This window comes from Pteronotus mesoamericanus, unplaced genomic scaffold (genome assembly GCF_021234165.1).
Source record: "Pteronotus mesoamericanus isolate MK-2021 breed Mesoamerican mustached bat unplaced genomic scaffold, CSHL_Meso_final contig_68, whole genome shotgun sequence".
Classification (NCBI taxonomy): domain Eukaryota; kingdom Metazoa; phylum Chordata; class Mammalia; order Chiroptera; family Mormoopidae; genus Pteronotus; species Pteronotus mesoamericanus.
In genome coordinates, this window is record NW_026555234.1 from 19098234 (window position 1) to 19115769 (window position 17536).

Consider the following 17536-nt stretch of genomic DNA (forward strand, 5'->3'; position numbering starts at 1 on the left):
TTTGCATCAGAATTCAAAGAGATTGTCCAAGTTCCTGGAGCCATTATTTAGCAGAAGCAAATTTTTATGCCTTGCAATGTGACCCTTTTAACTTCTTACAGTGTAAGAACGTAAACTTTTTACCTTTACGTTCTTTAACAATGTAAACTCTTAACTTCTCTGAAAGATTGTTACTAGTTCTTTAAACCATAACTTCTCCTAAAACTTTCCAATATTATAGTTTCTCAATTGTGATTCGTGTCTTTGCAGAATGATGTTTTCAGATAGTCATACCAGAAAGAGCAAATGATCAATGAGTTTTATAAATCATTTTATATTTGAATATATTGTTCTATTGTTTTTCCATATGAATAGATGCTTGATCATTATTACAATAATACTGGGCTTGCGTCCTATTATTAGTATGATAATAGGCAATTGACCTGTCTGAAATAATTGTTATATCTAGAAATGATAAAACTAATATCCAACACTTAAGATTTTTGGAGAATTTATTTGGACACAAAATCAACCATAGATTACAATAATTATTTTCCAATGTATTATTTTCATCAGCATCCATAAAAGTAACATAGCTACTGTTGATATTATTTTCACTAACATCTTTGTAGAAAATTTGTCAGTTATCCTTTAAAACTTTCAACAAATTCTTCATGTGTTTCAGGTAATTTAGTTTTGTTTCTTTTGAAAATACCTTTCCCCTCTTTTCCTTGGGTGTTCCTTGGGTATTACATGTGGAAATGTCTCCCTCCACTCATACAGTTAGGTGTAGTTTATCTATAATTTTTGCATTACATCTCTTTATAATACATATGAAGAACTATTACTTATTTTTAGTTACAAATATTTAACTATTATAAATATATCCCTTATGAAAGAAGACCACTTGCTCCAATTTAATAGAAGCTATTATTTCCCACAAAATAAACCAGGTATTTTTTAAAAATCTGGGATCATACCCTAAGAATCCCAACACACCAATTCAAAAGAACCTATACACCCCAATGTTCATAGCAGCACAATTTGCAATAGCCAAGTGCCAGAAACAGCTTAAGTGCCCATCAGTAAATGAGTGGATCAAACAACTGTGGTACATTTATCCAGCGGAATACTACACAGCAGAAAGAAAGAAGGAGCTCCTTTCCTTCATGACAACATGGATGGGACCGGAGAGTATGATGCTAAGTGAAACAAGCCAGTCAGTGAAAGACAAACGCCATATGATCTCACCTATAACAAAACAAATAAGTAAGCAAAATAAAATCAGAAACATAGAAATAAAGAACAAACGGACAGTGACCAGAGAGGAAGGGTGAGGGAGATACCAGGGGAAAGACGGGGAAGGGTCAAGTCAAAGAATGCATATGAAGGACCCATGGACAAAGACAATAAGGGAGGGAAGGCAAGGGGAGAGCAATGGGGGGAAAATGGGGACAACTGTAATTGAACAACAATGAAAAAAACAATAAAGAAAAAAACAACAAAACTCTTGACTGGAATAAATATAACTTAATGATTATGTGTTTTTTAAAACTGTTTGGTATAGGGTGATCCCAATGAAAGTAGGGACTAGGTTTTTGTTTCTCTTAACATTCCTAATGCCCAGAATATTGTCTGATGCCCATTAACTGTTCATTAACTATGTTGAGAATTTTTTAAAGAAAATAAATGTGCTTCTTCTTGCTATATAAAATAGTTTACAGTAATCTGTTTTTCATTTTGACTCTCTGGGAAAATAAACTTCAGTAATACAATAGAGTTTTTCAAAAGAGACTTGTTTTTACTGTTGTTCATTCTGTAGCAGTTAAGATAACTGTTGTACCTATATAGTGCTTATTACATGTCAGGCAGTGGTCTGATTGTTTTGTTTCTATTAATCAATTCTATCATCTTGTAAGAAATTGTAAGTAAAGACCTTGGCTTTATCAGTATGCCAACTAGGTAAAATGCCATTGTACTATTTCAATGCCCGCTTTGCTTCTGATAAAATATGTTACTATGTAGACTTCATAATTAGAAGATAACTAGTAGGCTATACTTACAAGGCTGAGGTTTGTGTGTACTGATTTAGACTTCCTTCCCCCTTTACAAATTGATTCACTAATAAAAAATAGATAATTTATCATTTTACTTTTTAATTAAACTTTTGTCATTAAACTTTTTAATTTGGGATTAATTTTGATGCAGAATAGTTGCAAAAATAGTACAGAAATGTCTTATGAACCTTTATTCACAGGTTCCCCTAGAATTAACACCTTATGTAACTGTACTAAAATGATCAAGGCCAGGAAATAGCATTGGTTATACACTATTAAATAAAGTACAGATCTCTTTGAAATGCTACCAGTATTTTCATTACTAATTCTTTTTCTGTTCCATGATCCTATGCATTTACTTATTAAATCTTCTTATAAGGCTATTACCATTTTCTCCATAATAGAGCTGCCCCAACCCATCCTCCACACACTTTATGCTATATGCACATTGTGGAACTAAAGTCATACTTTCAGAGTATGAAACAGAGAGATTCTGGTTGGGTGTAGGGGCATAAAAGGGGGAAAAAAAGGTATGTCAATGGTACTCAATCATGTTACACATAAGAATCACAAGGAGAATTTTTGAATCCAATATCCTGAGCACATTACATGGATATTCAGATTTATTTAATCTGGTTCCAGATCTAAAAGCTTCTCCACTGTATGAAACTACAATAGCTTAAGAAAAAGTACCACCGCTGTCCTATGAATGAGAATAATGAGAATAAGCTTCTGATTTCCCAGTTGGTCCAAATGCTATAATTCAAATGTAGTGTCAAAAGGTTGGATGTGACTAAAGGAATAAGAGGATCTTTCTCTGTGAACCATATTTATTTCCTTGATTTTGACACTCATCCCTTTCCTCCATTTTTTAATAGCAAATTTAACTGGTAATCTTCATAGGATTTGAGTTTTATTTTATAGACCAGAAGGGCAGCATAAAAGATGAAGCAATGCTGTTAGTGAGGATAAAAATCCTCTGGGGCAAAATAGACTTTCCAAAGCCCATATAAATCATTTTGATATTTTGGAGGAGAGCAAAAATAAGTTTCTTAGTGAATGACAAGTTTCTGCATTCCAAATTTGAGTTCACTGTAAGTACAATAAGTGATAATCTGAAATATCATTAGAAAAATACAGTGTCTTCCCAGATAAAACAAAGTATAGCTTCTTCAAATCTGGGTCAGGAATTCTGTCTGTCGAGGTCATAGGCATACTATTAGAACTAACTGCTTACAAAGAATAAAAAAATGTCAGGGAGAGGAGGCAGGCTGTTAAAACCAAGGGAAAGACACTGTGAGGCACAGAAAGGTTCAGATTGGTAACGTTCAGTAAACATATATTTCTGAGAATTTGGCTAGAATGTGATTTTATTAAAATACGTGCTATAATTTTAACATAAAATGAATTTATCCTTTCTCTTTTTCACACACATGTACACATATACAAACACACTAATTATTCCACTCAGTGTTTCAAAATGAGACATTTTTCCATAATTCTCAGCAAGTTTGGAATTTAAATAAACAATGAAAACAAAGTAAAAATTGCAATTTATTATTTTATTTATAAAATACAAGTTCAAGGTATTCATATTCTAAAACTCAATAACAAATGACACTCAAATATGTTTACAATCGAGTAAATTTTGATGGTTATAAATACCAATACACAAAAGAAATTACAAGAATTATATTATGTTGTATATTTCATGCAGAGTAACACTATATACAATTTATGTTTTTCTTATATGTCTGCCAGTTATTTTTTGGCTATTTTCTAAATTGCATTGCATTTCCAGGTTTGTTTTTCTCTACTGAGTTAAGTAATCCTATTCTTTTATATTCTTTTTAACCATATCTTTGGTATAGAATCAAATTTAGATACAAAATACTACAAAGTAATTTAATAAACATTTTAAATATTATATTACATAACATGCATCTGTCCTATTCCATTCCTACACCATAAACACACTGTCCTAACCCTAGTGAAACATCTTCTATAACACAAAAATTATCTTGCTGGCTCCTAAATAGCCTAATTTTTTTTCTTCTTGACCAGTCACTGATAAATATTTTTGCCATTTGCTTCAGCTTTGTCCTGAATTATTACTAGATTTTAGTGATTAACCAAATTAAGCTCTTCTCTTCTTATAAATAGCAATCCTGGAAGATATAATGGAGCACATTTTCTATGCCTTGTGTCTTGACACTGTGAGTGTATTTGAAATTCTTGCTTTGAATGCCTCAGTGAAAAATTGGTAAAGTGTAGAGAAAATGCCTTAATTCTGACAGAATTTGTTCAACTAAATATAATCACTTGTTGTATAATTTAGTACAAAGTACCTATTTTTCTGACCATTTCTTTTTGCAATTAAAAGATTTATGATAATAAATTGAGATAAGCCATAATGAGTGCTCTGTAAGTATTAATTTATTTTCCAGTTCATTTCAACTGCTAGCCAAAGAGCTAAGAAGTGCTGTGAACATGCTGGATACGATGAATAGCATTAAAACACAAAGCAGAACCAACAAATGTGGTGCCCAATAACCGTGGCATGCAAGGAAACAATGCCAACTAGCTGTCCAAAATTGTATGCAAGTTATGAAACACATGCTGACGAGCTCTGGACATGTGGCAACAATCTTTGCAGAGCCGAGAATAGTAGTAAGTTTTGCAAAGATTGAATACAGGAAAAATCCTAAAACCACAATTGATTAACTTCAAAATATATAACTAATTTTGGCATAGTACACTCTTTAGAAAAATAAAATTATGAAGTATAATATGTAGATGAGATGAACTTATTTCAATGACTGAACTCAACAATACTTATTGGTCTCCTAAAATAAAAATAAAAATGCTGTCAAACTGGAAACACAAAGATCCAATATCAGCAAAAACTCTTTGTATAATCTAATCTGGATTTGTCATCTCACTCTCCTCCATTACATGTTATATTTGTTTGATTTTTCCTTTAATGTTATGTGCTTATATTTATTAACTTCTATTTCTTTTGCTTAAACTGTTCAATTTGTCCTCTGTTGGGGGAAATTCTGACATTCTTTAGGTTTCAATTGAAATGCCTCTTCCTACAACTGGAAATCTCACAATGTTCTGGAAAAAATAGACTAGTCCATTGTATTCTGCTAGTAATTTCCACATATCTCACCTTGCTAGAATAGATTCACACCAATGCAGGTATCTGATATAAAGTGAATTTTCTGAGAGCAGTCTATGCTGGCAGTATTCTTTTGGGTGCCCATACCCCAAAACAGGTTACTGAACAGGGCCCGATTATAGGAGACACACTATAACATTGCGCATAAGATAACTCTGTTTTCAATATTGGATTTCTACTTTGTTATAAATGGTGGAGTGGGACCAAGTTTACTATGGGATTTTACTTACTATACATACTACATTATTTTTGTCTAAAAAGCTCCCTCCTCTCCGCTAACACCTTTTCATTCTACCTCGTTTCTTTTTTCTCATCCTCTGTATGTTATTTTTTTCAATGTTGTATAAAAAATTGTATAAAAATTACGATGGGCTTTTATATAACTACAAGGTGTTCGAATAATGTATAACCCAAGATAGAGTTGTTCTGAATTTTCAAAGTATGAAACTTTTAATATCCCTCTGCTAGTTTCTAGAAATCAACACATGTACCATATGAGGTAAAAGCAACAAATAAAAGAGGCAGGGGAAAATTAAAAAAAAAAAAAAAAAGAAAAAAGGAGGACCTACATGCATGAGTGTGTCTGCTTGTGCATATCTGTATGTGTGATACTAACAAAAAAGTGGAAAATATATATAGTGGTAATAAGAAAGATACAGAGGCAATTACTTCACATTGAAATCAATTCCACATTAAACTATATGTATAACATGGTTTGCTTTAGGTTCTAAACATGTGAAAAATAATAGTGCATAACATTTATACATCTAAAGATTTGTAGGAATAGTTTACTTTTGGGATTAAGTGAGGTAATGCTAAGTAACAAATGTTATTAAATATCCTAAACCTCATAGAGTATGTTTCATTTATAAGATTTTAGAAATGTTCATTTAGGCTACAACTTCTTTAGATTTAATTCATTTTTTTTTTTAGTGAGACAATATGTCATAAAAACAGATTATGTTTTGGTCATATTAGCTTATGATTTTAGAGAGAAAGAACCAGTAAATTGCATATATTTTTAAATGATGTAAACACAAAAAGTGTTGCATATGCAAAAACAAAAATCTATGCTGTCTTTAGTTTTTTAAAGAATGATCTTACAATTAAACCTCTTTAAACATTTTCTTTTTCAGTTATCCATTTCTTTGGCTCTTAGTATATTGTAATTTTATGTATATATCTATGGGTTCTGAAATTGTTTTTAACCAGGAAATGAATTCATGTTCAAAGTGTGACAATATCTTGTGATTTCTGAAAATCCATGTTATTTTCCTTTATTCTGTATTATACTTTATTTTGCTTATATTCATCTTGTTAAGAAATTTAGTCTTTTTACCTGTTATGTTGCACACCCCCAAAAGTCAACTTATATAAAACATTGTATTAGTTTATTTGTGAGTTATATTATTTAGCTGGGGAATGTACTATATTTTTAATGTAATATCTCAAATGCTCTATCATAAAAAGTTAAGCTAAGGTTCAAAAATAATAAAATAGGCTTATTAATGATCTCACTAATAAAACTGCTTATTAGTAAAATATTTTCTCAATGCAAAGATGTTTTGTAAATATCAATACATTTATAAAATGTATTAAATTCATAAAATAAACAATTTTTAATAATATTAGTTAATTTAAAATTTTTTTCATTTTATGTATTCCATAAGGTACACCTTAAGTCCTACCATAATTTAGGGTATTTTTCTGACCAAAAATAATTTACTATATTTGTGACTTCATAAATGACCCCCATATGTGGAAGGGAAAGAGACAAAAGTAGGAGTTAGACCTTTCCAGATTGGCGGGGTGGCAAGTGTAATAAGCAGGGGAATATATATACAAGTCTTGTTTAGAAAACCAAGAGACAGGTAAATCTCTGATCTTGTCTGCCAAAATCATTTTTTATATTGTTGACACCGCTGCAGATGTCCGCCATAATACACGCTTTGCCCTCTCCGCTTAGCCCCCCAATCCCCAGCCTTCGCATTGTTGTTGGTGCCCTTGGCTGTACATAACGAAGTCTGTCCAGAAGGTAGTCAGCCATGTATTATGAAAAATAAAGACTTTTACTGAGGAAGATACAAGATCCAAGAAACATTGTACACTGGACAATGACGCCTCAGTCCCCTTCAAAGCAGGCACCTTGGGCCCTCACACAGTTCTCCAGTCACTGTCAGCTGCCCCGTCGTATTTTTCTGAGTCTCATTAATAGTCTGAAATCTCTTCCCTTTCAAAGGTGATTTTAATTTTGGGAAAAGCCAGAGGTCACAGGGCACCAAATCTGGGCTGTAGGGAGGTTGAATCACCTGGGTGATTTGATGTTTGGCAAAAAATAAAAACAAAAACTCTGCATGAGACACAATGCATGAGCAGGCACATTTTTGTGATGAAGCCGCCAAGTAGTAGTTGCCCATAGCTGTGGGGCAACTACTCTTCTGAGTCAATCTTTTCTGAGTCATCCAAACAGTTTTCACAGAGCAATGCTCAAGCTTAACAGAAAATTTGATGCAGATTTGTTGCTCTACTTGTTCAGTCATTTTGAAGGTGACGACTACACAGTACACACGCTCACTGAACAGCATCTACCACTCTCACTGACTAGTACAGTGAAGTTGTCATTATTCATGCATGTGCATTCCAGTCTAATCTCCTTGGCTGCCAGTTTACATCAATGTTGAGTAAACTGTTCTTGTTATATTAATAATGGCTGGACTTTTTCTTCACAGAAGTCAGTATATGCATATGAGAGGGGATCCCAACGAACTCAGAATTGATTTATAAAAAATTGCACATTCTTATATGTTTAAACTTTGTTCACCTTCGAAGTACTCTTCATTTGATGCAATATACCTATTGAGGTGTGTCTTCCGTTATTCAGAACAGTTTTTGAACTTGTCAGGTTTGATGTATTTTCATGCTTCTGCCGTATTTTATTTTGCCTCTTCCACATTGGCAAAATATTACCCTTTGAGGACTTTTTTCATCTGGGAGAAAAAAAATCGCTTGGGTGAGATTAGGTGAATAAGGAGGGTGGTGCACGGAGTTATGCTATTATTAGTCAAAAGTTACTGAACCCTAGTTGTTGTGTGGACAGGTGGTCTTGGAAATGGGCAAAAGCATTCAAAGAGACTTCAAAAAAATTTCACCGAAACCAAACACAGCTCTCACAACAACATCTGCTGAAACACTGATACAGATGGGATCCTAGAACATTCAACTAGTTGCGGAAGCCTGTGCTACTAAGGGTCCACCTTCCAAAACATAATTCCAGGTGTTTTGGGTCCACTCTCATATATGTCTGTGGTTACCTCTTCAAGCTCCCTCAACTCCCTCCCCTCTGAGATCTGTCAATCTCTTCCATGTATCCATGCCTCTGGCTTTATTTTGTCAGTTTATTTTGTTCATTAGATTTCATATATGAGTGAGATCATATGGTATTTGTCTTTCTCTTAAAAGTTTATGTAGACACTTTAACTGGGTTCAACTGTGTATTCAGTCCAGACAGTCTACACCATCCCTTATGTTGTCAAAGCCGTGTCCTTGAAACATCTCCTAGAGTGAGAATGGTGGGTTCACCATATATTCCAAGGTCATGGGAGATGGGGAGTCTCTCCATTCAAGGGTGGACTGACAGCCATGTCCTCTTAATGACTTCTTTCAACAGTGTTTTAAAAACATGAAACAAAATGTGGAGGCTCTCACTTGGTGAACACGAAGTCATGGGTATTCCATAGAGGAGACTCAGAGGTATAAGAGCTCAGCAGATACAGCCCATTTACACATTTACCAGCACTTGAGTTTTCTGAGTTCTGTGATGGCAAGTGATGAGTAATGTCACAGGAAAGATATTCTAAACTTAGAATACCAAAGATCTTTTAGAAACATGATTGAGTGCTGTATACTATTCAGTAAAAGCTGGAATGATTAAAATATTTTAAGTGTAAAAATAAGAATGATTTTGTCTTTTACAAACATTAACGTTAGTTTGCAGGACATAATGGAAGAGGTATGTAGAAAAGAGAATTGAGACAAGGTATACAGATTTTGGAGTATAGCTAACAGAGATTACTCGGTATACTTTGAGGTTTTACTTCTACATATCCTTTCTCCAGGAGGCCCTCCTAAGCACAGTCTTCTTTGTCTTTGAAGTTCTAGGAAAGTGCTAATGGGCCTTATTTATGCCCTGTATATCCCATGCCATTGATGGTTATGTTTTAGGGAACATTGATTCTAGCAAAGCTGGTTATACTCCAGGAGAGGAAAATGAAGAGAGCTGTTGAAAAAAAAGGTCACATCACATGGACTACACGAGAGATAAAAAAGTGATGAAGTAGAATTAGTTTATATCCTGGTGTCTTCCTGGTCTTTAGTTTGTAGTTCTTAGAGTCCAAAATATATTTAGATTCTGTGATATAGTTATATCTTGCTAATATGTACTGAGCGCTAACTGTAAGCCACATATTTCTGAGAAGCAAGTTTGTACGAATTTTTGATTTCACACAGAAATAAACCAAAGCTAAAAAAAAGTATAGATACTGTGACATGTTCTAGAACAAATCAATACACCCCAGGAATCAGAAAATTTAGCTCCTGCTCCCATGCTTAAAATTATTGCCTTGGGCTTCCTTTCAATCTCACACAATCAATGTTTCTATGCTATTAAACCAGCTTGTATATTACCTTGAAGGTAAATAGTTTTAATTAAAACAGAAAAACCGTGAGAAAAAAGAAAAGAAGCGAAGAAGAATGCAACCCTGGGTAATCTCAGTTTTCTAGTTGTGGATTGCAGAGGTATTTTCTGTAGAGGAAAGAACTCAAAGTTGTCTCATATAGGAGGCAAGGGAGAACACGAGGACAACACAGCCTCATTGAGCACTGTCATGAACAAGAGACGTGATGTAGGCAAACATTTTTCTAGATTATATATTTGGCCTTAAGTTGGAATGTTATAGGACATTCCATTTTAATATAAAAAGATGAAGAAAAATATACTTCTTAATGGGATCGTTGGCTTGGGCTATTTGGAAGACCACCCATATTTTAATGAAAGCTCATAATCTGAAAACACAGAAAACAGAGACTAATCACTAGGTTTTTGCTACAAATTCAGGATCAGCAGAAGTATAGTAATAATTCCAATTGCCTAATTTTAAATATGAATTCAGATGTATACTTCTTTTTGCATCCTTGTCATGTTTGAAATGTCCCTTCCAAGTGTTGCCATGTTATATTCTCTCACGGAATCACGTTAGATGAAAGAAGGTTCCATTCACTGAGGGCAGGGTGTTCTAGCTATGGAACTATCTGAAAAGTTATCAGTTTTCCCCTACTCCCTGACTTTTCAGCTGACATGTTTAATCAACACTGCTGACTTCTTTGTGAATGACAGCTTCAAATTCTCCAAAGGAAACGCATCTCTCCAACCAACGTATTCCAAGTAGCACATGCTCACAGAGCTAATCTTGCCTATCACAGTGAATTCTTTAGGTTACGGAAGTTCATAATTAAAAGTCTTCACTAATGGCATGGTAATTGTTTTAATGGATTTTCAATGATGTGTGAAGATCCCTGCTGATATGTCAACAAAATATGAAGCATTGTGAGAAAATGATGCTAAGCTTCATAGAATTTTTAGTTAGAGAAGACCTTAAAATTAACTAGGGTAACCCTTTAATATTAGAAAAGAGAACACCAGGCCCAGCAAAGTGAGGTGTTTTGCTGAAGGCCATTATGCTGAGTGGATATTACAAGTGTCCTGACTTTTAGTACAATGATTTTTTAAATTTAACTGCTTATTTTGATCTGTTTTTTATTTATATAAAAACACCTCTAGACTAACTGTCTTCTAATTTCAATGAACCATAGGAACTATGAGGACATCTTGGGGTGATCTCATAATTTAAAGTATCGTACATGAAGTAACTAAGATTATTTATATTTGTTTAATATTAAAATGTTTAACATTGTTTTCAGTTATTTTAGTCTTAAAACTGTGAAAGGAGATAGAGGGTGGATATTAGAGCTTGCATAGCAGAAAACTGAGGGAAAAATTAAGTAACTTGGAGCAAAACCAAACATGAATCCCTCACTCTAAGTGTAAGCCATGTAAAATGACAGAAGTTACAGACATTTGCAGACCCATTAATGATCTAGTTTCAACTCTTTAGTGGAGTAAGAGAGAAATTATTCAATAAGAAATTGTATTATATTCCTTAGAAACCTAAGCAAAGACTATGAGAGATTTTGGATGCTTTTTTTTTTCTTTTTGCTGTGTCTTAAGTTGCCAAAGAATATTTTTCATTATCAATTCAGAAATGCTTTCACAATGTGGAACAGTTTTAGCAGTACTTAAAAGCCTCTTGGAATTTCATAACTATAAAGTCCAGCTAAAGGTCATGCATTCATCTAGTTCCAAAGTAGGTTAAAACACATATTCTCAAGGAATTTAGAGATATTGTCAATTTCCCAGAATATTTAACATGTAATTGTATGAGCTCTAGGAAGTACAAGCCCCAAAGAATTAAAATTAATAAGCATGTTAGCTCTATTAACCTAGCCTGAGTTTCATTTCAAGATAAAGATAATATTCTTCTTACCTATCTTTATTTAAGAAGCATTCTAAAAATTACAATTGTCGTTGAAACAAAAGGTTTCCTCAAAGTAAGCCACCATTTATGAGCAAAATACTCTCATTGTCACTTTGTCAGCACCGTAGCTCACGTACAGAGGAAGCAATGTTACTGCCTCCGCACCTCTATCCAGACTTCAGTCGTGTCTCACACTGTTAACTGTTCATTTTCCCACTTGATGAGACAAAGTGATGTTAATTTTAATTAGATTGTTGTATTTAATTACTTTGTCAATGCTACTCTTTCTATTTTTTCCTGATAGATTTCATCAGATATCACTTCAAAAATAGAGCTTATAGTGGAGATAATTTTACAGTTTGCCAAAATGTAATATTCACTTTTATATGCTTGGACAATCTGTTGAAGGCCTTGAATGAAAGAAAAGAATCCCATTATGTTTGATTGTATTATGCAGCCTCATGAAGTAAATTGTTTCCCAAAAGACAAAATCCTTCCTTTCCCTGCTATGCACCCTATTTTTTCTGACACTGATGGCTCTAAAATAACCAGAAGCACCGTACAACATTCTGGCCAGTTATCTGTGTTTAAGTCTTTACTTTACCTTTCCTAAATTATTTATCTTTGTTGGAGTTATCACAAGTTAACAAGTGAATCTATTAAACATTGAGGAGGAAATAAAGAACCCACATAACTCATTAAGTTTATAAAACAATTTAGAAAGTATGAGATACAATTCAAATGTTAACCATGTAAGGTGGGGATATTGCATCACTAGGTGGAGTCACTCAAATTGAGAGGCCTGAACCGTCATCTTCTACAACACTGTAACGCTTTCCAAAGAGCACCACGGACCCATGGCATTAAGAGCATATTTACTACAAAGAATACCCAAAATTAGGCTCAGGAACTTTGCAAGGTAGGGGCACATGACATTTCTGCTGAAAGATCCATAGGCATACATGGCCAGCCCTGCCCACACATCGATGCAGAGGCTCCTATCCAGGATTCCTGGCATGCATTCGTAGAGCAATGGCCTGCCCCAAGGTCTTGTTCAGCAAAGGTGCAGCTCTCTGGATCTGCCAGCAGAACATGGCTGCGATGACTCTGCTTCTTCCGTCCTGGGCCCTGTGGTCCTTGGAAGTTTAGGATTGACTCTCCTAGATGAATGAAAACCTTTATAAAACATATAAAGAAAATCTCATCAATACACCACAGTTTCCATAAATGATAAACAGAACTTTCATAATTCCTTCACTGTGTTTCATAAACTTCTTTTACAAATGCAGTATTGAAATTCTCAAATATCATTTCCTAACGCTTTTTCTCCGTTGAAAAACTGTAGCGTAACACTGAAGACCAGAAAGAAAGGAAGGTGATTGTGGTATATTGCAAAAATGATTGCAATTCTTTATAGTTTATTCCTGGAGCCTATTTCTGCTCCCATGAAATCTAAATTGGTCTTGTGTTTAGCTCTAGCTAATAGCCATGTGGTGAAATTCCTGTTATATCAGGTATAAATCTAAGCCTCAACAAGTATTAGGTGCTTCTGTTCTCACTCTTGGCATTCTAAGATAACCATGTGCAGAGTAGGAGGGTCTGCTGAAGGATCGTGGGTCCAACTAGCAGTTGATTCAAAGTTTACCACAGCTTCATGTGTGAGGCCCACCAAGATTGGCCAATTTAGCCTGGTTCAGAAAAATACCCCTCTGTGTCTAGTTCTGTTTTCCAAGCCACAGAATAGTAAACTAAAATATGGTCATTGTTTTATGGCAAAAAATTTTGGGTAAGTTGATGTACAGCAAAATGTAATGAGTATAATGAGCAAGTCCAACATTCCTGAAGCAGGCACAGTTTAGTATACTCGGGCTTCTCGAAGAACTCTAATGCAAGCAAAGCACAAGGTAAAAATGACTCTCTTCCATGTCAAAAATTATAAGAATAAGTGATGGGTATTTTCTTTTAGGAACAATATTTTAACAAAAATTTGCTTAAATAATAATATTTTTAAATGAAAATTATAAATCAATTTCTAATCTGTTGGCACAAAATGAAATAAATACCTCAGATTTCTGAGAACTTAATTTAATTTCATGGAGGTGTATTATTGAATAATGCTGCAAATCAAAAATCTTAACTATTAAATTGAAACATTTTAAGTTAACAATATAAAGCATAACATAAATTACAGGGTTTTATACTACTGTACAAAAGAAAGTCTTAGAGCACAATGGAATACTGTGTAGCAGGAAAAAAGAAGGAATTTCTACCCTTTGTGACGGCATGGATGGAACTGGTGACTATTATGCTAAGTGAAATAAGCCAGTTGGTGAAAAACAAATACCATATAATGTCACTAAAAAGAGGAATCTATTGAACAAAATACACTAATGAGCAAAATAGAACCAGAGGCATGGAATCAGGGAACAGACTGACAGCTGTAAGTGGGGAAGGCGGAGGTGGGGACTGAGTAAAAGAAGGTGAAAGCATTAGTTAAAGAACGTACATGAAAGACCCATGGACATGCACAGTGGCGTGGGCACTAAGTATAGAAGCGGGGGCTTGGAGGAGGTGGGCAAAAGGGGAAAAAGTGGGATAACTCTAATAACATAAACAATAAAATATTTTTAATCAATTGAAGTGCGAGAGGAATTTGGGTGGAAAATTATTATTATATAAAATAGAAATTTTCCAGAACAACAGTTTAACAAGTCTGGTTGCGCCAATAACATATTGGGGATACTTAATAACGGCAGGTGTTCAGAGCTCAGGTCTTGTATTTCCTCCTGACAATGCTCTCTCAGTGCCTTTAATTCTTTGAAGGGGAATGGCAATAATTGCTGGGCCTTTTCTAATACTGAACAACCAATTGGCAAAGCTTTTGTACTAAAGTGAAAACCAAGAAAAAAAATCCTCAGCCCAGTTTGTTGTAGTGCTTAGTTTTTTCACTGATTTTGACAATTATTCCAGAATATATCCTAGTGGGCTTTGATGTGTGCAGGCAAATGGACACTTTAGTCCAGAAACACCTTTCTTCTCCCGCTTATATTTCTTTTCTTCCCCCCTTTCTCTTTTTCTTCCTAATTTCCTTCCTTCCTCCTCACTTCCTTCCTCTCTTCCTTCCTCAACCAAAAATTGTTAGATCCTGGCACTCAGAAAAATCTAATACATGGGCAAATGATTGGAGAAAAATATTGGTAGAATTTGGAAATCCAGATAACTTCTTTATCTTATTGATGGTACTTTGGTAGACAGCCACTTGTTTATTCTAACAGAATTAACAAATTAAGCAGATTTACTATGTTTCCCAAAGAGAGAGGTTTTACTGGGGGGTGTACTGATAAAAGGGTGTTTGAAAACATGCACAAAGGGCAACATCCCTTTCTTTTCTACCTCTTCCATTAGGAAAAAAAGTTTCTAATCAAAATATGAATATTTGAGTTGGTTCACTCTATCTGTTACCAGTTCTGATGAATAACAAAGAGAGAAAAATACTTAATAGACATTGCATTCTCTCTCGTAATTCACTTAGGCTTCATGTGGGAAAGAAAATATCTAAATTAATCTGAAGAAAACAACACTGGAAATGATGCCCTTTGTTCCAAATTCTCACAACTTGAACCATTGAAAAAGGGAAATATCATTAATTCAGTATGGATTAATTGAATCCCAACCTACAGAAAAAAGTGTGTGTCACTAAAGATGTGCTTGTTTCACATAAAAATAACTTTCACTGACAGGAAATCAGAAAAAGAATTGGGTCACTTGAATTAGATCTCAGTTTTGGAAATTTTTATTTTCTTTTGTGTCCAAGAAGTTTGAGAAGAAAATATGCACAGTGATGTGGCCCAAATCTGAGGTATTGCTCAAAGAAGAAGATAATCAGGAAAAGTCAAAATGTAAAACTTCTTCAGGTGGGAAGAGTTAGAGGATTTTTCAGGAACGTCTATGCAGCAAATGTACTGAGAGACTTCAAAAGAGGACTCTATGTGGGTGGGAGATACCAAAGAAAAAAACAAAGGTCAGGATTGTGTTATCCATTGAGTATTCTGTCAACACCAAAGTATAAGACTAGAGATCCCACTTAGGTTGCAACATAATGGAATTCACCAGGTTATCAATTTCTTTATGCCATAATACATACTTTTGTGATTACCTTGTTCTTTCTATAAATCACATTTTTAATAATATATATTCAACCTAATCTGGAGGATAAAGTTCCATGAAATGTGTTGAGTCAAAAAGTGGAAGATGAGGTCACATTACTATAAAACAGCCAGTCACAGTGCCAGGTGTCCTTCATAACAGGCAAGATTGCTACAACCCAGGGTTCTTAGACTGAGAGCATGAAAAGCTAGCAGGATAACAGTATAGCAAAAAAAGCCCTCCTCACCTCTTACCAAATTGGGGGTGGGACCAGGGGGAAGGCAGGCACCTGTGCCACCGAAGTCAAAAAGGCACAGGGAGAGGTGCTGGACCAAAAAGGCATGTCAGCCTAACCTGGGGAAAGAAGGTGGACCCACTCAAAGTGTGTGAAAGTTTGGAAGTTGATTGGTTATTTTGAGAAAGCACCTGTTCCATCCCACACCCAACCTATTATTGGGTTGGCTAAAAAGTCTATTTCAGTTTTTCTCATATAATAAAAATACATTTTTCATTTTACCAATAACCTCATCTATTTGGATATTTTGAGTATGTTAGCTATCTCCAGAGTGGCATAATGTTGATTGTTCTCAATTAATGTCTCATTTTGATCGCTATCAACTTCAACTGGACTATCCAACCATGGAGCAGCATCCCGTGAAAAATATCCAGCATGAAATTTTGCAAATTATTTTTGACACATTTCTTCAGTCACAACACTTTCTGCATACACTGCTCAATTTTTTTCTTTGCATTTCACTTGTGTTTTTATTATTCTTGAAATAATAAAGAATAATATGCCAAAAATGTTGCTTATTTTCTTCCATCTTCAATATTAAAATTGTTACACAGAAATTGACCAATTGTGTTAGCTTTTTTTAAATGCATGCTGACATGACAGCTGTCATAATACAATCTAACAAAATCATTTTGAATGAAATTTAAGACAATTAAGCACTACTAGAGACATCTTACAGAAAAAATAACACAGTTTTTGGCTGAACAAATATAAGCCCAAGGGAACAAAGAAGATAGTTTATGATGTTTGCTCATGACTTGCACACGCATAGCCCACTTGCCTGTTCTCTCCATGGGCATTAGAGCCACATGGCCCAGGGCTCCACAAGGGAGGTTCTCTTGCTCCCTCTCACCCACCTTGTGATACACTTGCCTATGCCTTTGGGTGCTCTCTCCTGGGAGTAAACTACCTTGCAGCTCTAGCTGCAGCATGGCTCATGGCCCTGTGGGCTCCCCACACAAGCTCCAGGAAGAAGCCTGAAATGTAGAGCAGCCTGCTAAGCTACCTAAATGGGGACTCAGACTGCTTAACAGCCACCTGTGGATCCAGAGGATTGTACTTTAAAATGGAGCAGGAACTCTGGACATTGGCTTTTTTCTTGGCCTTGCAGAGGACATGGCTGGGCTTTTTCCACAGTGAGGAGAGATTCTTTGTGATGGGAGTCTTCCATTCTCCCAGGTCATAGAGCAACTGAATAAAATCTCTTTTCTTTTTCACTAGCACCTGTCTCACAAGTTCGGTTTTTGTGGTGACAGGTGGTCAAAACTTTGTTTTTGATTAGTTA